Below are 24,440 nucleotides of genomic sequence, written 5' to 3'. Positions count from 1 at the left end.
TCATCATGTTATATATTTGTTCTACATTGATGTCCATTATTAAATGACAAAATTGTTTAAAAATTCTATAATTATTTTAATTTTTTGACCTGAGAAACCATTGAACCTGTGAAAAGTTTTGACCCATTTCCATTTTGCATTTCAAATGGTTTCGGGTACCCATTTTGCACATCTCTGATGACAACACATGATCATATAACTTACTCAGTGTCAAAAAACGATCATATAACTTACTTAATGTCAACACACGATCATTGAATTTCAATATTTCAAGTTTACTGCATAAATTGTATTATTTTTAAAATTAAAATGAACCTGTTTTCCATTTGCTATTGATTTTTCTCTTCTAAAGTCGAAAAACAAGTTTTAACACGGCGTACGCTAGCAATGCATCTGTGTGAGTTTCTGTGACCGACCAAATTTTACAATACCTATAATTTGAATCAAGATAGAATAAAGAAGAAAACTAAAAGTGCCTTCCATATAAATTTGAATGGAAACAAATGTCACTGACTTAGTACCTTTTGGTTCCATATCAAATATCTATCTATCTTACTTGCACTTGCCTGAAATTGTATATTGTCATCCCATTTGAATTTCGTTCATGGTGAAACACAGGTTTGTATGGAAATTCAGGATGTCCGGAGGAAAAGAGCACTAACTTCGAAAGGTGATTCTAAATGATAGTACAAGTAAAAAATTGTTTTTTTTCCAACCTTTTTTTTCCAATTACCAATATTATTTTTCCATACAAACAATTAAACTATTGTACCTGAAAACTAGCATAAAACAATGAAATTTCCCGTATTTTTATGTGCACTTTACCCCCGGACACCCTGTATAGACCCAAATCTTCCCAAATTCTACATGATGGTACAAGTAAAAAAGATAGTTTTTTTCAATACAATTTTTTTACCAATCAGGAATATTATTTTTCCATACAAACAATTCAACTATTGTACTTGAAAACTATCTTAAAACAATGAAATCTCCTTATCTCTCTTACACCCGGACACCCTGTATAGGCCCAAATTGGGTTTATATTTGGATCATGAAACACGCCCTCAAGGCATTTCATGTGTTATTCTTAATTCTATGAGTTAAAACTTTACCACACATATTTACAAAAATATCTTTTTGGCAATTCTATGAAGAAAATCTACATTTGTTACCCTGTCTGTAAAGGGTATTTTGAGAATGCTCAAATATAATAAATATATCTACATTTCAAAGGCTTGTATGATAATGTTAGCAGTGTTAAAGTTAATGTATACATAAAACATATTACTTCTAATGTTATTCCCAGTCAGGCTTCAGAAGACTCAGCATTTTCTTTCAGCAACTTAATACACATTTTGGATAAGTTTCAGCAGTTCTAGCTCTTCAAATTAGCTTTTAGTTCACACAACTTTCAGGAAAGTTAGACTATACTCCTTAATATATTAAACAAACCTCGAAAGGTATCCTTACATATTACATGGCTCTTTTCTTGTGAAAAGTTGTAGCACTTCGGTCTTTTCAGTACAATGTGCTCGTAGGTAGTTTGTGGTTGTAAAAACAAAGGCTCTAGCTGAGTTAAGCCTTCATTTCTGAGAGGTTTTTTGTTCCTTATCGGTCCATTTATCAACGGTCAGATTTATAAGGGTAGGTAGGCCGCAAGGGTAGATTGATTCAAAATCCATCAATCTTTGTTTCTCGGCGGGGGGTACTTTCGCGTTTATGTTGGTGGCTCGATATTATCCGAACTACACGCAATGTGCATATATATATATAATAATATATGGGTACAGAACATATATGAAGTTGGTACCAAATTGAATTGGCATCCATACTTCGAAGTATGGTTCGCGATTAGTTAAGTATCACAATGATTTGTGGACCCGTAACGGAAATATTGGTTACCTGTCTGGGATTCTTTCTGGGATTACTTAATTTAATAGAGAAAGTACGATAGTTTATCAAAATTTAGTCGATAAAAATGTTACGGAACTTTTTATAAATGGCCAACGCATTCGCGAGAGAAGTGTTTCAATATATATACCACAAAAACCAGCAAAATGTTTTTTTTTTCTGTGATTATTTATTCAATCAATTTCACATAAGCCCGACATACATCCCCGGATTCCGAATTTCTTGAGTATATAACAAATTTTCCTTCAATACACTTCAATTTTTAAGCTTCTGAAAAAATGTGTGTTATTTTTTAAGATAATATCTATACATTTGCCAGGCCAAAACGGTAATTATATGAAATTCTCTCGATAAAAAAATCGCAGAGTATGCCGACAAAATTATTAAAACCATGTTTTATTCGGTTATTTAATAAATTATATGTGGGAAAAAAAATCACAGTGTTTCTTTAAATTCTATAGTAGACATTTGTCGAGAAATTTTTGATATATTTTAAATAAGTACGACTATTAATTATTACCGTTTTCTTAAATATTAGCGCAATCCATGTAACATTCTTATTTACATATCTCCTTTTCAAATCATCTTCTTCTTCTTTTTGAACGATTTTCACGGAGCCTTAATGTAACCTAACCTAAAATACCTATCATTATTTCCGTACTTCTAACATAGAAATAGTATCACGAATAACTTGAATAATGACACCTATTTTCTTTGCTATATTTCCTTTCACACATAAAAGAACTATCTAATTTGATTACATATATGCAAATAAATCAACGTTATCATTTTTTTCATTTTAAAAAATATACACTATACCGTCATATTGTATTGCGTTGCATTCACGATACGAAATTATGATGTGTTTTCTCGTTTCAAAAAGATACACATATTTTTTTTTTAAATGTTAAACCACACACTACGGTACGGTACGGTACGGTACGGTACGGTACGGTACGGTACGGTACGGTACGGTACGGTACGGTACGGTACGGTACGGTACGGTACGGTACGCTACGCTACGGTATACCCAATGCTGGAGTTTAAATACGCGATCTCCAGCTTGCTAGTCGAGATCCTTACCCCTCGACCACGAATGCCGTTTTTTCAGGATTTAAACAGTACAGATATGACTATTTGTAAAATGGTGAATTTATCCGTGTATAATGTCTTAATGGTCAGTAGTTAGTTATATTTGTATAATGTCTTAATGGTCAGTAGTTATATTTGTATAATGTCTTAATGGTCAGTAGTTATATTTATATAGTGTCTTAATGGTCAGTAGTTATATTTGCATTGAGAATATAAGCACTATATAGCCTGGTATCAATTATTATTCCTGTTTAGTTTGATGACGGAGCCAGTTCCGGAATTCCGCTGTTGCGGAAACGCATTTCCGCATCAAATGTAGCGGTAATCCGTTAAAATCACTAATGCAACTATTAGAGCACCCGCGGGAACAATACACACTTTATTGGCGAAATGCTTTGAATGTTTTCCCGCTGGTGTTTTAGCGCTGAACGAATTATTACTACTTCGCAGTTTTAATAGGATTTGTATCGACATCTACGTAGGGACTAATTTGTTTAATTACACAAATTCAACAATTTACAAATGGTGTAAAAGGCGATAAGCAGGTATAGTATTATTACGTGCTAATGCAATTATCAAAATTAAGATACTTCTGGCAAGATACCCGACCCAGAATATAACTAATAAGATGTAAATTTGCTTAAATGTGATTGAATCAATTTGACTTAATCTGAACTACAAACAAGAAAAACTGTTTGTGTAAAGCAGCATTACTTTATCTCTTAAATCAACTGACAATGCTAATAATACATAATATAATATGCCAATATTTTATATATTTTTTATTTATCCCTTATCAGGCACAATAGTTCCACTTTTCCGTTAAGGTATACATAGCCTTAAATATAATATTTTTTTAAATATGCATGTATAGTGTAATTCATATTCTTTATATTACAATAAAAAAAATGTCGGCCACAATCATGAATGTAAAATTTTTATTGAATTAACGTAAATATTGTAAAATATGTTTATCAGATGTCAACGTCTGTTAGGTATGCACACCGTGTTTCACGTTCATTCAGCTAACTTTGGGGAATAGAGTTATTCATAAAAATATTAAAAAAACCTTAAAAATATTTTTTAAGCAAATCTTCTGAAAACTGTTTTGTTTATAGTTTATTGTTTCTTTACATTGCCAAGCCTGTGTTGAAGTTTTATAGGTTTTGTAAAAAATTTTCCAATATGATCAATAATTTAATAATCAGGCCAATCTTATCTGATCTATTATATCGTCTTATCAGGTGGGAAGTTTATGCGGTTCCACTATAATATCAGTCCTCATAGTACAAAAAGCAATTTTGAAAATATCACCTAATAGCCACCATCAAAACTCATACAAACTATGTTTTGAATGACCATATCCTGAATTTAATGTCCCTAGAAAAAATTATATTTTAATTTACGCATCTATAAACCAGGATAACAAACACATACAAACTCGGGGCGATTCACAAGATCCTCATTACAACATACATTCCACCGACCTACAACTAACACGACTTTTAGATCCTCATTAAAACATATATTCCACCAACGTACAACTAACACGACTTTTGGATCCCCATTACAACATACATTCCACCAACCTACAACTAACACGTCTGTTAGATCCTCATTACAACATACATTCAACCAACCCACAACTAACGCGGCTTTTAGGCAAAGAATTATGTAATATTTCTCTATAAAATTATTTAATATCCTCCCTCTTGAAATAAAAACCATAAAAAAATAACCTTCTTCAAAAATAGTATTAAGAAATGGATTATGGACATGGAAAGGAGGAATATAGATAAATGTTGCAACCTAACAAAGATTAAGGCGAAGCTTAATGCTAAATCACTATTTTCGAGTAATCTTTATTAGGAATCGGTTTTCATTATGAATACCAAAAAATATGCTTTAGATAAATTGAAGCTTTTGTCATCGTTTCTCTTGACTAAAATTAAAAGAAAATTATTAATTACGTAATATAAAATATAAATGTAAGCAACTAAAAAAAATTTTTTTTAATAGAAATGTATGAACGCATAAAAGAAAAAACTTTTAAAAAATACTATATTGTGGCTAAGATTATTTGTGACGGTTTCCCTTGCATTTTTTTTTTGTTTCTTTAAAAAATGTTCACAAAATAATCAAAACCACTTTGGCACTTGAAATCGAACGTTTCTAGACTCCGTTTGTCAAGCGATTTAAATTCCAAAGTTCGTGACGATATAAGGCATATCAAGAATATACTCATTTTTGACTTGCAGCTTCCTCTTAACGGTTATGCTGTGTTTTTAAACTTATTTAAAAAAATTAAGACGAAATAAGATCCTAAAAAAATATCAGTTATGGGCGTGAACGCGATTTAAGTGGGCGAAGCAAATTAGTTTCACACGCGCTCCGCTCGAATTAAATATTATAATATTTCGGGGTGCAGGGGAATGAAGTACGTTGCAATGGGGAACACCCGACACAACGAACAGTTCGAAGTCAGAGCAGCGATGAAATCCACTAGATGGTACCCATGAGTAAGGTTTGAACATGAAATGCTTAATAATGGGCGTCTTTCAAACTATGTGAATAGTAATATTAAGTTGAATGTGCATGTTTTAGGCAAATTTCGATAGAAACGTTACCTATTGCAGAAGGAGCTCATGATTTTATGATTCTTATCAGATTTCTGTAACCATACTGCTAGACGGTAGGCAGTAACTTATGACTCGTAACCGACGTGTTCTTCATTGACAGATGTCAAAGCAATACGGTATTCAATCACGAATCATTTTCATAATATCTGATCATAATTATATCTGAATATATTGACAAGATAAATAAAATATCAGTCATTTTCAATATTTATTATTATCGTTTACAAAAAGTTACATAAAACAAATAATTATGTAATGTAAAAAGCATAAGATGCAACTTTTTTTGTATAAAGGCCATCATTTATTATAATATAAGTTAGAAATAGTAAAAATAATTTTATATAAAAAACGAAAATAATTATTCAATAAATAGCATTTCGTCGAAATCTAAACGACGATTTCCAAATTGACGTTCTTTACATACAATATCTAAGATATGTGGAGGATCACGAACATTCATAGACCTTGTGACTCCAGGATCGATAAGCTCGACAAGAATGCAATCCATTTAAAAATTAGTTAATTTAATAAGCATTTTTTCTTCCCAGAACTTGTCATCTCGAAGTATACGCTCAACTATCTCTAAGTTAGATAATTACAATCATAAAAAGAGTCGTGCTGCGAAATTCTATTTAATACAGTTAAAGAAAAAATATGTCTTCTATTCTCCTTCCTTCCAGAATAACGGGTTTCTTCTCGTCCTGTGTAAACAAAACTTTTACTTTATTTACGTCAATTTTTTTTTTTTTTTTAATTTTTTTTATTAAAAGTATACAATACAGAATATAGTATATTATATAAAGCATTGTACTCCCAGGAGTTAATAAACTCATTGCGGGAATGATACGCATTACATGAAACATATAGCTGTATGTATTAAATGGACACATGATGGGACATACACAACATTATTATTTCAGATAGTCATTAATAAGATGAAGTTTGAGCATGTTAGTTTGGGTCTTTTTACATTGACTTGCACATTTGATCTCGTTGGGTAGTTGACTATATTTTGTGTGAGCTATGTATTCCAGGGATCTTAGTCCATATTTTGTTGATTTGATTTTTGGTATATGTAGTTTGTTGTGATTTCTTGTGTTGTGTTGGTGTACGTCGTAATTGTAATAGAGTGTAGTGTTGGAATGTGCCGAGTGTTGAATTACTTTTAATATAGTTTTCGTTATTTCAAAAGTGGGAATGGTATTAAAATGAAGTATTTGGGTGTTTCTGTAGATGTCTTTGACATGTGTGTCCCAAGGTAAACTGAAAATATTTCGCAGGGCTCTATTTTGGACGACTTGGACTTCTGAAATCATTTTTTTTGTAGCAAATCCCCAGATTCCGGCGAGATATATTAGATGTGAGTGAATCATAGCATGGTAAATCGATTTTAATAGAGAGGGAGGAAGTAACCCGCGAAGTCTATATAAAACACCACTTATATGAGTAATTTTGGATAGAACATGTTTAAATTGGTGATTCCATGTGAGTTGTGAATCAATGAAAAGGCCAAGATATTTTGTAACATCAGCCCTTTCAAGGCGGTTATTATCAAGACTTATATTAAGACATACATTTTTTTATTTGCAAACAGTATGTAATGTGTTTTTTTTATGTTTAGGCTAAGTTTGTTTAATCGCAGCCAGTTTGCCAGGCAAGCTACATCACTTTCCATTTCCTTTTCAAGTTCGTTTAAATCATTATTGTGATAAAGAATCACTGTATCATCTGCATAGAGTTGTATTGTACCCTTAAGTCCCCATTTAGCAATATCATTTATATATATTAAAAATAGTAATGGTCCAAGTACGGAGCCCTGAGGCACGCCACATTTCATCGTTCCCATGCTGCTTGTCCCCTTTCCAACAAAGGTCTGACAGTGTCGGTTAGAGAGGTAGCTACACAGTAACTTCAGGGGAGTGCCTACTATGCCTAGGTGTTCTAGCTTCTTTAGTAGTATCCCATGGTCAACCGTATCGAAAGCCTTTTTTAAATCTATAAACAAGCCTGCAGCATGCTTACCCTGGTCTATATGCTTTTGGAGGGCGTATACAAAATCGAAGGCAGCACATTTTGTGTTAGATTGGTTTCTGAATCCATACTGTTGGGATGCGAGTAAATTGTTTGATAGGAGATATTTAGTGAGCCTAAGCTTAATAACCTTTTCAAAAACTTTAGAGACGACAAAGAGGATGGATATAGGACGGTAATTAGAAGGATTTTTTTTGCAATCATCTTTGTAAATCGGAATTATTTTTGCTATCTTTAGTTGATCTGGGAAGATTCCACTATTCAGGGATTGATTAATAAGAAAAACAAGGTGGTCAGCTAATATATCTTTGCAAAAGTTCAGGTACACTGGTGTAATTCCATCTAAACCTGGAGATGCATTAGACTTTAGTTGAGAGATGATACTGAGAACTTCTGTTTTATTTGTTTTGGCCATGTATAAGGACTGGATTGCTTTTTGATCCGTGTTTATAGTGATAGAATCATCTGGATATGATGCAATTGTAGCTGCTAAGTTTTCCCCAACTGATATAAAGAAGTTGTTAAAAGTTGAAGCTATCTGTGTTGGGCATGTTATTTCTTCATTCTTAATGAGAAGACATTCAATTTCATCTTTCTGGGGTGTCGAGCTATTTGTTAGAATTGCATTTATTATTTTCCATGTCTGTCGCGGATAACGCAGGTTTTCTTTAAATATAGTCGTGTAGTATTTGGTTTTAGCATATCTTCTATAGTTGGTAACTTGATTTCTTGTTTTATTTCTCAGTGCTGTGAATATATCACTTTGCTGATTTTTTTTCCAGATTTTAAACGCATTGTTGCGCTGTTTGATAAGTGCATTTAATTTTGCATCAAACCATGGAGTATTACCCCTCCGTTGGTCTCCTATGCGTAACTCAGATTTATGTTGGGATGATTTTATTGCTGTTTTGATGTATTCATTAAAATTATTATAGATTTCATTGGCATTACTGGTGGTTTCGTGTGGAAAGTTGTGGGATTCTACATATGTTTTTAACATGTTTTTATCGGTTTTGGTGTTGTTTGAAAAAGAATGTATTCTATTATTAGTGTGATGTTTCAAGCTGTTTTGGTAATCTAATATCAAAATGTTATGATCACTTAGGTAGGCATCTATATTTGCAGTAGTTGAGGAAATATTTTGTCTGTTTGAGATGATATGGTCTATTAGAGAAGTAGAGGTATCTGTTACTCGTGTAGGATAGGATGTGTTACATATGAAACAGTTGTATGAGTCTAGCGTGTTGATGTATTTAAGAGATGTATTATTTTTTTGAAGAATGTCAATGTTGAAATCACCAAAGATAAGGGTATCATCTATACAGTTATTTAAAATAGATTCATGATACATTAAGAATTCGTTAATGTTTGAGGTAGGCTTTCTGTTTATAACATAAATATTTAACGGTTTAAAATTTCTATTACGGATATATAATTGAAAACAATATGTATGGGAAATATGTATTTGAAAATTTTTTACGACTTCAATACGTTCATAATAAAATTATATGTTTAAATCAGAATTTTTCTCCGGTGAAATCGGTCCTTTCGGCATCGGATTATTGATATATTAAGTATTTTCGTGATTAAATAAAAACAATATTAGAAACATTATGTTAATTCACTTTTCAATCAAATTTTGGAATTATACACACGAGCGTATAAGTACGTATAGACGGGTATATACAAGTGTATAAATTACCTGCTGTAATATAGATAGAGGTGGTATATTGCTGAGTCTAGAAGCAAGCATTAATTGCACATTTTTCTGTGTTCTTTATTCTGCCTTTGATTTTTTTCACCCTGCTTACTAGCGGATACCTGTTCTTTTTTTCTTTGTTGCCATATGCCTTTGCCTTTGTTGTTATATGATATTGGTCGGTTTTTGTATTGATTTGTTGATTATAAACGTACCTACATGTTATCTGGGTTATAAATGTGAGAATGTTGTCGATATATTTGGGGATTCCGTATTATAGGCCAGTACACATAGCGCCAAAAAGGGGGTTGCGATCGTAATTATTCCGGTAGTCCCAATTTTTTTATATGTTTTATAAACTGATCCCATGATGTATAATCTGAATTTCCGACCATGGCGCACCTATGCTCGCGCCACCATTTAAAAAAAAACCGGCTGTAATCGCGCCAAAATCTAGTTTTTCCAAAATATCTCATTCTCAATGCAAATTTTGGCTAAATTAGCTAGATAATTAAAGTAAAACATAAAATTACCTACAACTTTTGTGAAAACAATTTTCTTCAATCTCTAATAGGTACCGAGGTAGAAAGTCGTAAAGGTGCGTATATTTTTGAAAAAAACAAGTTTTTTGCGCGACTAGCTTTGATTTTTTGTAAATATCTCGTTTCCAGTACAATTTTGTGTAAAAATTATTGATACTAATTTTGTAGAAAATAAAATTTCATAAAATAAATAGGTATATAATTTATGTGTTTTAATTCTAATACGTATCCAAGCTCTAATCCACCAAAACCAGGCCAAAAATTGAAACAGAGGTAAAGTGTTTTAAATTTCATTCCTTAATTTTATTTTTCTTCAACAATTATTGTTGTGAGAACATATCAGTTGACAACAATCGTCATGCCTGCGTCAGACCTAGCTATAAGGGGCTGGAAACGGCATGCACGTTAGTGTCATAAGAACTAGAGCCAGCAAATAGTGAAAACTTTTCAGGTTCATTCATCTCTGGTCCGTGCTGAAAAATAATGTCAGTTTTTGTTAATTTTTTTAGAGCGCTTATTTAATCATATAAAATTAATATTATTTACTTTATATTTACGAAATTGTGAAAAAATTACCATGTTGAGTGTCGGTATAGTGTTTAACACAATACTCGTATTTTCTTTATTATTTGCAATATTATCTGGATGAAGTGTTGCGGAATTTTTCCTAAAATGAGAAATATTGTTAATTATTTATACTGTCTCTATTCCCTAATTATTTAGAGATGTATTAAGACATGCCCGACAAACTTTCACCAACAATTCCTGAACTTATTTGGTGTAAAAAATGCATTTCGGTAAAAATAAAAATATGTCACCGGAAATCAAAATTAATTTACTTCTTATATTCCAAATTCAATATGCTCAGAAGTTTATCGACTGCGTATATATGTATATATCTACATATATAAAATTATTTAAGCTGACATTGTACAATTATGTTCTGTAAAAAACGTATCCCAAAGATCTATTTTTATGTGTGTATTTAAGTAGTACCTTCTCCATTCCGTTAAACATTTTCCTTGGTGCCGTAATTTTGTTCGGGATAAAACTCCTTTTGTCTTCTGTTTTCCCATATTTAACTGAAACGTAAGTATATATTAGCCAAGAGATTTATTATAAATTGGTTCAATTTTACCTTAAATTTGAAAATCATTTCAACGTAAGTAAGTGCAGTAACTTGGGGAGATAATTGCACAATTCTATCTACAACAAATGATCTAACAATCTAAACTTAAAAGATTAATGACTCTTTTTAATATTCGAATGACTTTAGGTACTTTATAGGTGACATATGTCTAATTGTCTGTATGGAGAAAAACTTTCGATGTAGAGTTTTTGTTTTATGGAAAAAAACTTTCGAATTTCAAAAATTTGTTGTTGGGTAATTTAACTGGTTTTGGTGGATAAGAGCTTGGATACATATTAGAGTTAAAACACATAAATTAAATACCTATTTATTTTATGAAATTTTATTTTCTACAAAATTAGTATCAATAATTTTTTCACAAAATTGTACTGGAAACGAGATATTTACAAAAAACAAAAGCTAGTCGCGCAAAAAACTTGTTTTTTTTCAAAAATATACGCACCTTTACGACTTTCTACCTCGGTACCTATTAGAGATTGAAGAAAATTGTTTACACAAAAGTAGTAAGTAATTTTATGTTCTACTTTAATTGTTTAGCTAATTTAGCCGAAATTTGCATTGGGAATGAGATATTTTGGAAAAACTAGATTTTGGAGCGATTTCGGCCGGTTTTTTTCAAAATGGCGGCGCGAGCACAGGTGTGCCAAGGTCGGAAACTCAGATTTTACATCAGGGGACCAGTTTATAAAACATATAAAAAAATTGGGACTACCGGAATAATTACGATCGCGAATCGGTAATTGCCCTGGAGTATTAGTAATGAAACGAACTCTTCACAAACACTTTATTGAAATATAAGAGAATACCACTCCTTAGTAAAAAAACTCCTTTTATTTTACCATAATTTATTAGATATTCCATTGTTACAACTAACATGACTGTATAATTAGAAATTAATGTAAAAGCCCAGTAGGGCGTAAATAAATAAAACTAGGAAAACGATTCTAGTGAAGGGGCACTCTATAACATTCTGTGCCGCTGGTTGTGACAACCGGACAGACAGCCGCGTCGCGTGAAAAAAAAGATTAATAGTAAAAAAGTCTACTTGGGCTAGAAATGATATATAATAACATAACGACAATACTTTAGTGTCACCTTTTTTCTCAAGTGCCTACACATTTACGCATTTAACAATGTATTCTTTTGTATTGGTTATTATTTATATTTATATTTATTATTTATATAAAAAACCTTTACTCACTTGAGGAAGAAGTTAAATTATAAAAAACAGAAAATTTCACTAATAGATTTCAAAGTATCGTTTGATTAAATAAAAAAATACGTAAAAGAAATGACCGGAGCGACCGGCCGGGTGACACAACCTTACAGGCCGGAACTTTCGCGGCGTCTGAATCAATACGTAGTAACTGCTTGTCAACCCGCACACAAATATACTACGCACAATAGAGAGTTTTGAAGTACTGGCGGTCGTTTTTCGTGTATCTGGCCAGAAATTGGATTTTCGCGAGTGTTTTTATTTTAATTAATTCTTATGAATACATTAATAAAATCTCTAATCTTTTGTGAGGGAGTCGTCGGGAAGTTACTAATTCATCGTCTAGAAAAATAAAATCTGGTACTTGCCGCTTATCTTACAACATTTTACATTTAATAAAATGTACTTATCGTTTTACATAATATATTTAATTGTAAGGTCCTGTTTTTATTAATCTTAAATATAAATAACTTGCATCCCTTCGAATCCCTCTAGAAACATTTAAGATTTTAGTAATAAGCTCATCAGAAATAATTAAAATGTGAGCGTCGGGGCAAATCCCCGTTATCAGGGTATTGTGTCGCCTTAACATACAAAAAGACATTATTATTATGAATAGGAACGCTTTGAAAACCACACAAAAATAAGATTGACAGCAAAAAAATTATTTGGGAAAAAAAATGTGTACTTTTTTGGGTTAGTTTTCATGTACACCATAACCACCTCCCCTCCCTGAAGTAAATTATTAGCCCCCACCGTGATCTGAGCTAACTAGACATTAATAAATACATAGGTTGGCATATTATATTTGTTACATATTTCTCAAATGTTCAACGAAATCATATCCCAGCATAAAATTAAAGTACAAGAAAGTTACATTGCAAGATATGAAAAAGCGTACTCCAAGTCATATTAGGTACTTTAATTCAAATAATTAAATAACTTTTTATATGCCACTCTTTACAATTTAGGAGGCGGGGTTGGGTACCGCCGCCCCGAGAACCATTTATTGGATAACACCTCTGCCATAGATCACCCCATGTGGTTCGCTCCGTTTGGTGATTTAGAAGGGGTGCCCGGGTTCATCAGATGAGGTGTGTTCAGGATGTGCCTGCCCACCAGTTGCGTGGCGTGCCGAATCGTGAGAAGTTAGTTTGGGCAGACCCTTTGTCCTTTCCACCTGGTCTCGCCTTAGCGGGAGGGATACATTCGTCCTTCACTCCTGGACATACTGATCCCTAGATTCCTACCTACCCCTCATTCCTTTTTCATCCCTAGATCTTCATCTCCTTCCTTAAGTTAAATGGACTCTCCACACAGCATCAAAAAAACAAGAATAGAAAATTGTTTAATTTTGTAAAAGATAAGTTTTAATAATTCTGGATACAGTCGCCATCTATGGATTGTTTGAATAGTTGATTATTAGAAATGGTGTGAATCTGTGCTAACATTTTTAGAGCTCTAATATGTCGATATGCAGTTGCCTTTTTTTTCATTGTCTATATCAACATCTGTCAATGGATTAGTATTTTTAATCTATAAAGGGCCTGTTCCCAGTAAAAAAAGTGTTCTTTCCTTCAGAAATTTATTACAGTAAACAGTGTTTAGCTGTACAAGGGTCGGGCCCGTTATCAATAAATTGTTATTTTCAACGTAGATATTATAAAAAGCATGTTTTGTGATACGAAATAAAAAAAGTTAAAATAGGCTCCAAGTGTTTCCAGTAAAGTCCAAAAACCAGAAAAATATACAACAATCAAATAAGTACACGTAGAACAAAATATTACAGAGAGCGGTTAGTTATGATTATTAAAAAAATAATTGCGTAAAATATTTATAAAATAATTGTTTCATGTAATTCAAATCACGATTATGAAAGCCACAATATTATCGTAAATACTCTTCTCGGTATTGTATCTTTGAACACAAATCAATCATTACACAAAATTTTGTTGTTATTAGTTTCCAACAGTTCTGCCAATCACGCCACTATAATCCAATATTATTTTCTACGACTTTCGCTGCTGATCTTGTGGTTACAGACAGGACACAAATCGATTTTTCTATTCGCTCGGTCTTCTAGCTTTGGCCATGTAAACAAACACGAGACACATCAAAGTAAATGAGGAAGTTACTAAATCCTGCAAGAGCAACAGAGAAGACAAGTGAAACCGCAGCATGGAGCAGTGTTTACTCTGGTCGGGCTAAAGAGATGTACGTGTGAAGAAAATGAAAACAGATATTAAAGGACGTTTTAGAAAGTGTTTTCTGCGAAATCGTGCCATTTTCGAACTATTGCGGGGTCATTTTTTTTGTTTAAACTATTTTCTAAGCCCAAAGCAATTACATCGATGTTCAACAGCACTTAAAATAATAACCTATTTTATTGACAGCCCATACGTTTTGAAAAGTAGGAAAGTTTCCAATCTAGGAGGAAAAGAGCCCTTACAGTAACAGCATTTAAAATAATAAACTATTTTATTGATAGCCAATACCTTCTGGAAAGTAAGAGTCTCCAATCTAAGAGGAATCGGGCCCTTATTGTAACAGCATTTGAAATAATAACCTATTTTATTGACAGCCCATACGTTTTGGAAAGTCTCTAATCTAGGAGGAATGAGGCCCTTACAGTAACAGAATTTGAAATAATAACCTATTTTATTGACAGCCGATACGTTTTGGAAAGTCTCCAATCTAGGAGGAATGAGGCCCTTACAGTAACAGCACTTAAAATAATAAACTATTTTATTGACAGCCCATACGTTTTGGAAAGTCTCCAATCTAGGAGGAATGAGGCCCTTACAGTAACAGCACTTAAAATAATAAACTATTTTATTGACAGCCCATACGTTTTGGAAAGTCTCCAATCTAGGAGGAATGAGGCCCTTACAGTAACAGCACTTAAAATAATAAACTATTTTATTGACAGCCCATACGTTTTGGAAAGTCTCCAATCTAGGAGGAATGAGGCCCTTACAGTAACAGCACTTAAAATAATAACCTATTTTATTGACAGCCCATACGTTTTGAAAAGTAGGAAAGTTTCCAATCTAGGAGGAAAAGAGCCCTTACAGTAACAGAATTTAAAATAATAAACTATTTTATTGATAGCCCCTATCTTCAGGAAATAAGAAAGTCTCCAATCTAGGACGAATGGGGCCCTTACAGTAACAGCACTTAAAATAATAACCTATTTAATTGACAGCCCATACATTCTGGAAAGTAAGAGTCTCCAATCTAGGAAGAATGGGGCCCTTCCAGTAACAGCATTCAAAATAATAACCTATTTTATTGACAGTCCATACGTTCTGGAAAGTAGGAAAGTCTCCAATCTAAGACGAATGGGGCCTTTACAGTAACAGCATTTAAAATAATAAACTATTTTACTGACAGCCTATACCTTCTGGAAAGTAAGAGTCTCCAATCTAGGAGGAATGGGGCCTTTATTGTAACAGCATTTAAAATAATGAACCATTTTATTTACAATCCATACCTTTTGGAACGCTATAAATTTTTGGTTCCGAACTACTACCGCCAGGGTTGACATCACAACTGACTTCCAAATTAATATATATTCCAAACACCAGAACCCTCATTCTGGCTCAGCATAGCATGACAAGAGGTATGGTGCTGCGAAGAGAAATCTTTAGGACTCTGGACATCATCCACATGATCTTGAAGGTTTCAGAAGTCACTTTAGGAAAGGACTCGAAAATAAATTATTGTTAAATATTTAAATTTGTGTAAATTATTTCATGTTTATTGTAACAGAATTATATAAATCTGTAATAAACATTATTTAAAAAATGTAATAATAAACAAATAAAAATAGTCAGAGATTATAATATGAATAACTGACTGACGTGTACCCGGCATAGCTTGGGGATATTCTTAGGAGATTAGTCACATACCATGTCGGAGTTTTCTGCATCCATAAATCCATCCCATTTGATTTTTTTAATCATGGTGAAACACCTATGTGTATAGAAATATAGGTCAAAATTATGCTTAAATTTGGATCATCATGAAAAGCCTCCTTCAAGGCACTTTTGATTTTTTGTTATTCTTTATTCTATGTTAGTGCCCCTCAGTACTTCTGTATTCTGTATGAAATTGCGAGAGAAATTCCTAATCTTATCAATTGCTGGAAACATCAATAGCCTCAAATACAAACAACATAATCCCTTACAATCTCAGTCCTCAATAACAACTAGGTCTTTAACACACCTAACCCTTAATATCCCAATAAAACACACCACCCACGGACAAAAATCCTTTAAGTACTATTCCATCAAACTACGAGCTGCTTGCCACCTAATCTGAAACAACCTGCTGATAATTCACCAACACACAAACAGAAACTACAGATACAGATCACAGGATTTTTTTCCAAATCCTACTCACCCCAAACCAAACATAACTTGTAAACAAACTCAACACATTTTAATTAGCATGTTTATTATGTTTTTAGTTCTACTAAAAAGATTATTGTGTAATTATTTGGTAATGTTTTAAATGCCCTGCGTTTTAAAAACTTGCATTGATTATCATCTACTACTGTTTTGTTTTTTATTTATTTAGGAAACAGTAATTGATACATTTAGCATAAACAGTAATTATTCACATGTTCTAGGCAATCTAGGCCAATAAAGTTCCATTAAGTTTAGTTGTTGATTTAGTATTTATACCAAAACAATATATTTATAAATGACAATGAAATATAAAAATAAATAAAAATTATTAGGAATTACAAAATGTAATAAAACAAGTAAAAACAGTTAGTAGTAATACAGTTTTCACATGATTATACTAAAAACAGTAAAATAAACTAAGATGATAGAATTATTTCACAAAATAAAAAATAATAAAATTATCAGTTTAGTAAGTTGCATTTTATATATTTTCAAATTACAGTTGAAAATGTGTACATCTCTAGAGGCATTGTATGTTTATATTACAGATACGTCCTATTGAAGAGTTTTGCGCATATTTGGATTTCCAGTGTGGTGTTCTAAATAAGTTGTTCTATCTGGTGTTGCGTACAGGGGAACGAAATACAATATTTTCTTACAGATATTTTATTTATTTAATTTATGAACGTTATAAACAGTCTTTATACAAGCATATATGACAGTGATCAGAGTATTTATGTCATTGACCAATAAAATAAGACAAAACAAACCATAACAGAAAAATACATAACAACATACCTAATACAAACAATTCTGATAAAGTACATCAATTATCAAAAATTATTGATCAATTAAAATATTTTAAAAAAATCAATGAAATATTTAGTTTTTTGGTTAAACATATGGCATAAGATGCAGTATCACTTTTTTACGAATGCTGTGAATTTAGCTAGGTTCGTGTTAAACACGTCGATGTTTGGGCATCATCTATTAAATGTGCTACAGCTTCTTCTTATAAATACATTTTCTAGGTAATTTGTATTGCTTTTAGGAATATAAAATGTATCCAGAGATCGAGTAAATCTTTTTGGACATTTGAAATGAATACTTGTAGTAAGTGTGGGCTATCAATATAGTTATAAAGTATCTTATTGGGCATTAATAGGTGTCTGATATCACGGCGTTGTTCAAGAGATTTAAGGTTTATGGGGACATAGTATTCATCATTTCGCACGCGATAAGAGATATATTTGATAAACTTTTTCTGAACTCTTTCTAGATTTGCTGTATAAGTAGAACAATGAGAGTTTCACACAGTTGAAGCGTACTCCAGGTGGCTTCTGACGTAAGATATGTAAAGAATCTTAAAAGTTTGTGGATTTTTGAAAAATGAAATTATTATTAAGTATAAATCTCAAGATTTTCAAAGCCTTCGACGTGATATGCTCGACGTGAGATTGAAAAATAAGCTTACTGTCTAATAGAACTCCAAGATCTCTTATTACATTTACCCTGTTTAAAATATTGTTCTTAATTAAGTATGGATATAATATTGTGTTTTTTTCCGAGAAAAGGAGATGACGCTACATTTATCTGCATTCAGAAGAAGGCGATTTTCTAGACAATATAAATTTACTCCATACAATCCATCTCAGACTTAATTATTTTGACAATCTTTTTGTCATCCACATATAGATACAGCTGAGAGTTATGGATATTTTTTTTGACATCATTTATAAAAATATTAAATAAAAGGGGACCAAGTTGAGAACCTTGGGGAACTCCTGAAGTTACGGGGACGAAACTAGAGCAGAACCCTTATACCGTTACAGCTTGAGAACGATTGTCGAGATAAAAGGCTAACCAACGTAGCAGGTCACCGTGAAAACCCATTGGTTCGACATTCTCGATTAAGATGCTGTGTGGTATTTTATCAAAGGCTTTGGAGTAATCTGTGTAGGCTACATCAACTTGATATCCGTTATCCATAGCAACAAGAACTGGGTCAACAAACTCACATAGATTAGTTTCTGTTGATGTTTTGGTGACATAGCCGTGTTGATTCGAAATTATATGTGGTCGTATACAAGGGAAGATGATATCAAAAACTATTTTTTCAAAAAGTTGACCTATTACATTTAACTTAGAGATTGGTCTGTAATTTTCAATATTGTGCTTGTCTCCATTTTTAAATATAGGCACAATGTATGAACTTTTCCATTCCTGTGGGAAAATGCCAGAAGACAATGAAGTTTTGAATATTTGACTTAGTGGATAACATAGAACACTAGCACAATTCTCTAAAAGTACAGGGTGTATACCATTAGGCCCACTGCCTTTGGTAGGGCATAATGAATTAAGATATTTAAAAACTAATTCCGCGTCTATAATAACATTATTAAGGTTCATAACGGAGAAGTTTGGATTATATGTTCGAGTTGTTGATGATAAGCAACGGGGCGGGAGATTCGAAGGAGGATTGAAAATCCACGTTAAATAAGTTACTTATACCTTCCCCACCCGATACATGCTGAGAACTAAGAAACATATTGTTAGGAATTTCAGAGTTTTTTTGCTTAGATTTAAGAAAGGTCCAAAAGTGTTTGGGATCGGTATTAATATTAATTTCAGCCATATTAATGAAATTATCATAGCACCCTTTCTCCATACACTTATGTCGTTCTCGGAGAAGAGAGAAAGTTTTATAGTCACAGTTACAGTTATAAATTTTGTATTTTTTGTGATATTTAAGTTTTTTTTAATTACTTTTTTTAATGCGGGGCTGTACCATGGAGGATACCTGGAGTCTATGTTAATTGATCTAAATAGTACATGCGTGACAATTACCTTGTTTAACTCTGAAGAGAAACGCGCCGTAATTGAGTCTACATTGCGGCTGTTTAGAGTCGTTGTCCAGTCGACGGCTGCCAAGGCGCTATTAATCTGGACGTAGTCAGCGATGTAATAATGTAATAAACCGGCACTAGTGGTATGTCACACCCAATTACAGTGCACGTGCAACTCGATATAACCAGGTCCAGAACACGCTCGTTTACATTAAGCTGGTTGTTGATTTGACGGAAGCCGGTATAGTCTAAAAAATCAGAAAGAGTTGAAGTCAGTGCGTCGATTGAGAATCAATTGAGTACCAGGGAACCATCCACGTTCAAGGAAAAAAGCCACGGGGCATGTCGTATGTTGAAATATCCTAATAGAAGAAATTCATCATTGGGGAAATTGGTATGGAACGTAGATATAAATTCAAAAAATTCACTTAATGATTTAATCTGCTCCGTGCCTTGAACGAAATATGAGCAGAATATACGTAGTTTAAAAGCACGGCCTCCATAACCTAGTGCAAGAGTAGCTGTGGCTGTCTTTATACGCTTAATGGAAAGAAAGGAGGGTGAGGGGCACGCTGGTAGTTTGCGGCGCACTGCAATAAGTGAACCGCCGCCGGCGGCGCGCCGCCGAATGCCTGGTCCAACAGCTCATAGTCACGATCAGAACGGTACACTTCATATCGTTCATCAAATAATTCTGAGTTAAATATACTTGGCAAGAGCCAAGTCTCAGTCAGGCATATCACGTCATAATTGGCATTTAAAACACCGGAAAGGAAGACATGGGATTTCGTTCGGAGACCTCTAACATTTTGATAGTAAATATTCAAATCACCGATCAAATATATTTGTATATAACATATAGGTTAAACATAGATACAGATATTAAGAGCACATACTTATAACAAGAATTGGTAAATAAAATTAATACCATGATGTTGTTATAATACCCTTAACTTGAACCTAGAATTATTAAGTTATTATAATACCTGTAACATGTACTTAGAATAATGAAGCAATTACGCATTAAGAACATAAGATTAAAAATTATCCATAAAAATAATGATTTGCAGTTTTTATAATACCCGTACCTTGCATTTGGAATTAAGAAGCAATTATACACTGAAAGTACATACATGAGAAGATAAAATGTAAACGATAAAAATAATACAGTGTTATTGTAAAATCCATAACTTGTGTCTAGGATTATAAAGCATTTACATGTTAAAAGAACAAACATAAGAAGATAAAAAATAAACAATAAAAATAGTCATATTTTGGTGGCGCATTTAAGTGGAAGTTTCATATAATTTTAAATAGTTTTATATAATATGATGAATCAACAAGACTGTTCACGATTTTGTATAAGAATAGGGCATCAGAAATTTTTCTGCGTTTGAATAAAGCGGTATGGAAAAACCGATGATCACTAAAGCGATACGATAGGTGTTAAATAAATTTGTATTAGATATTTTCAATAGATCAATATATATTTGATATTGAGGATTCCAAATGACTGAGTCAAACTCGAGTTGTGACCTTACATATGACATATTTTGCAAAATTAGTGTGTGTGCTACAGTGAAAGGCTTAAGTTGCTGTAAGTTTTGAATACATTTTTATTCTCTTTCGTCTTAACTGTATCTGTAGACTTCGTGGAATATCCTTTTTTCGCGAAATTATGTCTACATATGTAACATTTTTATATTACAACTATTAACCTATTAAGTATACATTACTGCCGCCATGCGTGAAACCACAGTATTCTCCTGGAGTACGTTAAAGACGATAGTGTGTTTTTACTAATAACGGAATATTCACACTTTCCTAATACATGCGAACACCTCAGCACAGTTTCTCCTAGTGAGGTGTTAACAAAACTTATGTGAACTGTATATAAAAAATATTAGAAATAATATCAAATAAACTTTAAATTCTGTGGTCCTGCTTTAAAGATATGATCTCAAAGCATATAGTTATAATGATTCTTTGCATCTCTTTTTCTTACTCCATTTTGCTTACCCGTCCAAGAAGGCTATTGGATAATATTTGAATGCCTTATATAGTTCATTGTTAGTGTAATTTTTAAGAGTTGAGATTGTGACAGAAATGTCACTAATATTTGTGCGAATTTTATCATGCTTCGAATCCACTCGGAAGTTTTTTACATGTATTTCTTATCCAAAGAAGTGAAGCTAACATTACACAATAAAGTGCTGCAGCTGTATGGCAATGGGGCATGAAACTAGCAGAGGAATGAAGTGGACTGAAAACTGTATAAAAAAGACCCCTGAGGCATACATGTGATAAAACTATGTATGATCGAGTGAGACATTTGGAGAAAGGGACGCTTAGATAGTTTGGGCATGTAGAGCGAATGAATCGGGCCATGTCACACGGAGAGAAAGCCTATTTTCGCCGTCACGACAAATGATCAGGCATTTTTAATAAAATATCAATTTAAGAATACTTTATCGAAAACCTTGAAAATATATCATGACGATATAAAGAAGTTACGATTTAATGCAAAAAATTTCGATTTTTTTATAAACACGTGTCCATGATAATATATACGTAAAATACTATAAGTTTGTAAGGATACCTGTTAAATCATTCGTAAGGCCTGCAATCCTGTTTTAAACTGTAATTACCAATAATTTTAAAAGATTCTTAATAAATTAGCAATAGCTATTTTTCTCGGTTCAATAGTTAGAATAACGAAAGTATGTGTATAGGACGATGCATGAATGTGATGGAGACAAGAAGTGTTTGCCGAATATTTTAGCTGTCCGTCCTCTTTGTCCACCCCTACGGATAAACGGTCGGTTAAATAGTTAGTATTTCTTAAAATGAAACACCCCGCCCAGCTCTTTCCACGTCTCTATTTAGAATGACCAGTTTCGATCTGTTACCCGTATTTTAGCTGCTGCTTTGCTTCCATAAATGAATAAATTGATAATAAATAAATTATTTCGGTGGAATGCATCCCAGTTTTGGCTAACATAGATCGATTGCATTGAATACTGCAAGCGATAAATATCTCGCTTTGGACACGTCCCAGCATCCCATTAATCTGACACAGCCGGCGGGAGATAGAGACAGATTAACACAAATGCAGATGTGGAAAGGTGTTGTATATTTCAGCATGATTTACGGCGCCCGTTTCCGAAACGTTAATTACTTGGCAAGGGTAAAGTTATGTGCGGTAAATTAGATGGATGAAGCCCAAATTCCAGATGAAGTATCGCTTCAGAGGAATTAGACTAATTGACAACACATTTCATAACCACAAATTAATACTTTATTGCTATAAAAAAATCAAGGAATTAAAATTTCTGATTTAAGCTCTTCATGAAGATATTTGTAAAAAACGTCAGTAAAAACAAAACACATGTTGAAAAAGAACATTAAATTAATATACGATTACAAAAAAAGGTAATTGCAAATGTTAGTACTAATTTAACCAACAATATCGATCGATTGATTACAAATAATTGATCATTGAAGAACATATTAACGACTCTGAAACAGAAAAAACAGAAAAATATTGTTTTACATCTAGGAATTGAACCCAGGACCTTGCAAACATCGTACATAAAGAAAGCAGCCAAAACATGCGTTAAAAAAATTATGAAAGTATTGGTAGCTCTCAGTCGAAGTTTGATATAGTTATAAATCACGTAGCTTGAAATAGTCGAAAAAGCTCAGTGATCATACCACTTCTCCGGAAGCGAAGAAGTCCTGAATTCAATTCCTCGATTCGACTGAATCTTTTTCTGTCTTTTCTATTTCACTTTTTTTGTTTGAAAGTGGATAATATTGTCCTCAATGATTAAATATTACAATTTGAGGCTTCACTCATTAAGTTATTTTTTAATGAAAATATTCATCCCAGACATGTAGAAAAGTGAATAGATGTTGTACATTAAAATAAAAATGGATATATATATATCATGCTTCGACTAAGAGCTTCCAATATTATTTCCATTTTCGTAACGCATTTTATTGATGGCTGCTATTTTGTGTATGATTGCAAAGTTCTACCCGAATAAAATGCAATCTAGACAGTGCATTTTATTCGGGTAGAACTTTGCAATCATACACAAAATAGCAGCCATCAATAAAATGCGTTACGAAAATGGAAATAATATTGGAAGCTCTTAGTCGAAGCATGATAGAGTTAAATATGACCAAAGGTGATAGGGTCAAATTAGCTCAATGGCAGAGCAAAGCCACGGCAAGGCTGGCATCTTGGGTTCAATTCCTAGATATTTTTCTGTTTCACATTCTTCGTTTGAGAGTCGTTTATGGTTCAATGGTTAGACATAATAATAATTTTTCCTGTCTATTAAAGCTTTACAAATTACGATGTATCATTATCCTTTTACGATTATATTAAGAACCCAATCAAGTTTTATGGGAGTACTATTCGCAGTGATGACATCATTTATGATCCACTAGAGAAGGAATTCCATAATATCATTGTTACATCATGTACCCCTAAATGTACTCTGTCGTAAGTTGGCCGATAAAACCTTATAAAATCAATAATTTATTTCAAATTCCCCAAAGTTTAGTCTTTTCCTTAAAGGTCAATGAAACCCCCGATGAAATGGCGACACGACAAATCGTAACTAAGCAAGTGCAAAAAAAATCCCTCGAGAGAAAAAATCTGAAAACCTTTCAACAATTTTATCTTCCGAGAGATTGCTTGATTGTGAAGAAATGAGAGCCTCCTAAATGGCTTTTAAAAATATGATTTATTCGTTATGTGAATATTACACGAAAGTACCAAATGTTCCCAACCGTCCGGAGCCAGTAACACTACGGCTTCCTCAATAATTGGGGTACGTTGTGAGGCTGAAGGAGGGGCGGAGATCTGGAAGATAAAATTGGAGAAGTACC

General features: G+C 32.8%; 1 protein-coding gene and 1 long non-coding RNA gene across 2 annotated transcripts in view; both read right to left on the bottom strand.

Annotated features, from left to right (window-relative positions):
- LOC149421553 (uncharacterized) overlaps nt 1–24,440 on the bottom strand; it is a 519,511-nt gene that overhangs the window by 361,740 nt on the left and 133,331 nt on the right. The window lies entirely within an intron of this gene.
- Nucleotides 10,302–10,942, bottom strand: LOC149421554 (uncharacterized). The gene is made up of 3 exons (XR_016302505.1): nt 10,911–10,942; nt 10,491–10,581; nt 10,302–10,387 (listed from the first exon to the last, which is right to left on the bottom strand). It is a non-coding gene; the product is annotated as an uncharacterized LOC149421554 (long non-coding RNA).

This window comes from Hesperophylax consimilis, chromosome 8 (assembly GCF_061612785.1).
Source record: "Hesperophylax consimilis isolate HC1 chromosome 8, BYU_Hcon_1.0, whole genome shotgun sequence".
In the NCBI taxonomy this organism is placed as follows: Eukaryota; Metazoa; Arthropoda; class Insecta; order Trichoptera; family Limnephilidae; genus Hesperophylax; species Hesperophylax consimilis.
The sequence above is the reverse complement of the archived record's forward strand: the minus strand, read 5'-3'. Positions and strand labels throughout refer to the sequence as shown.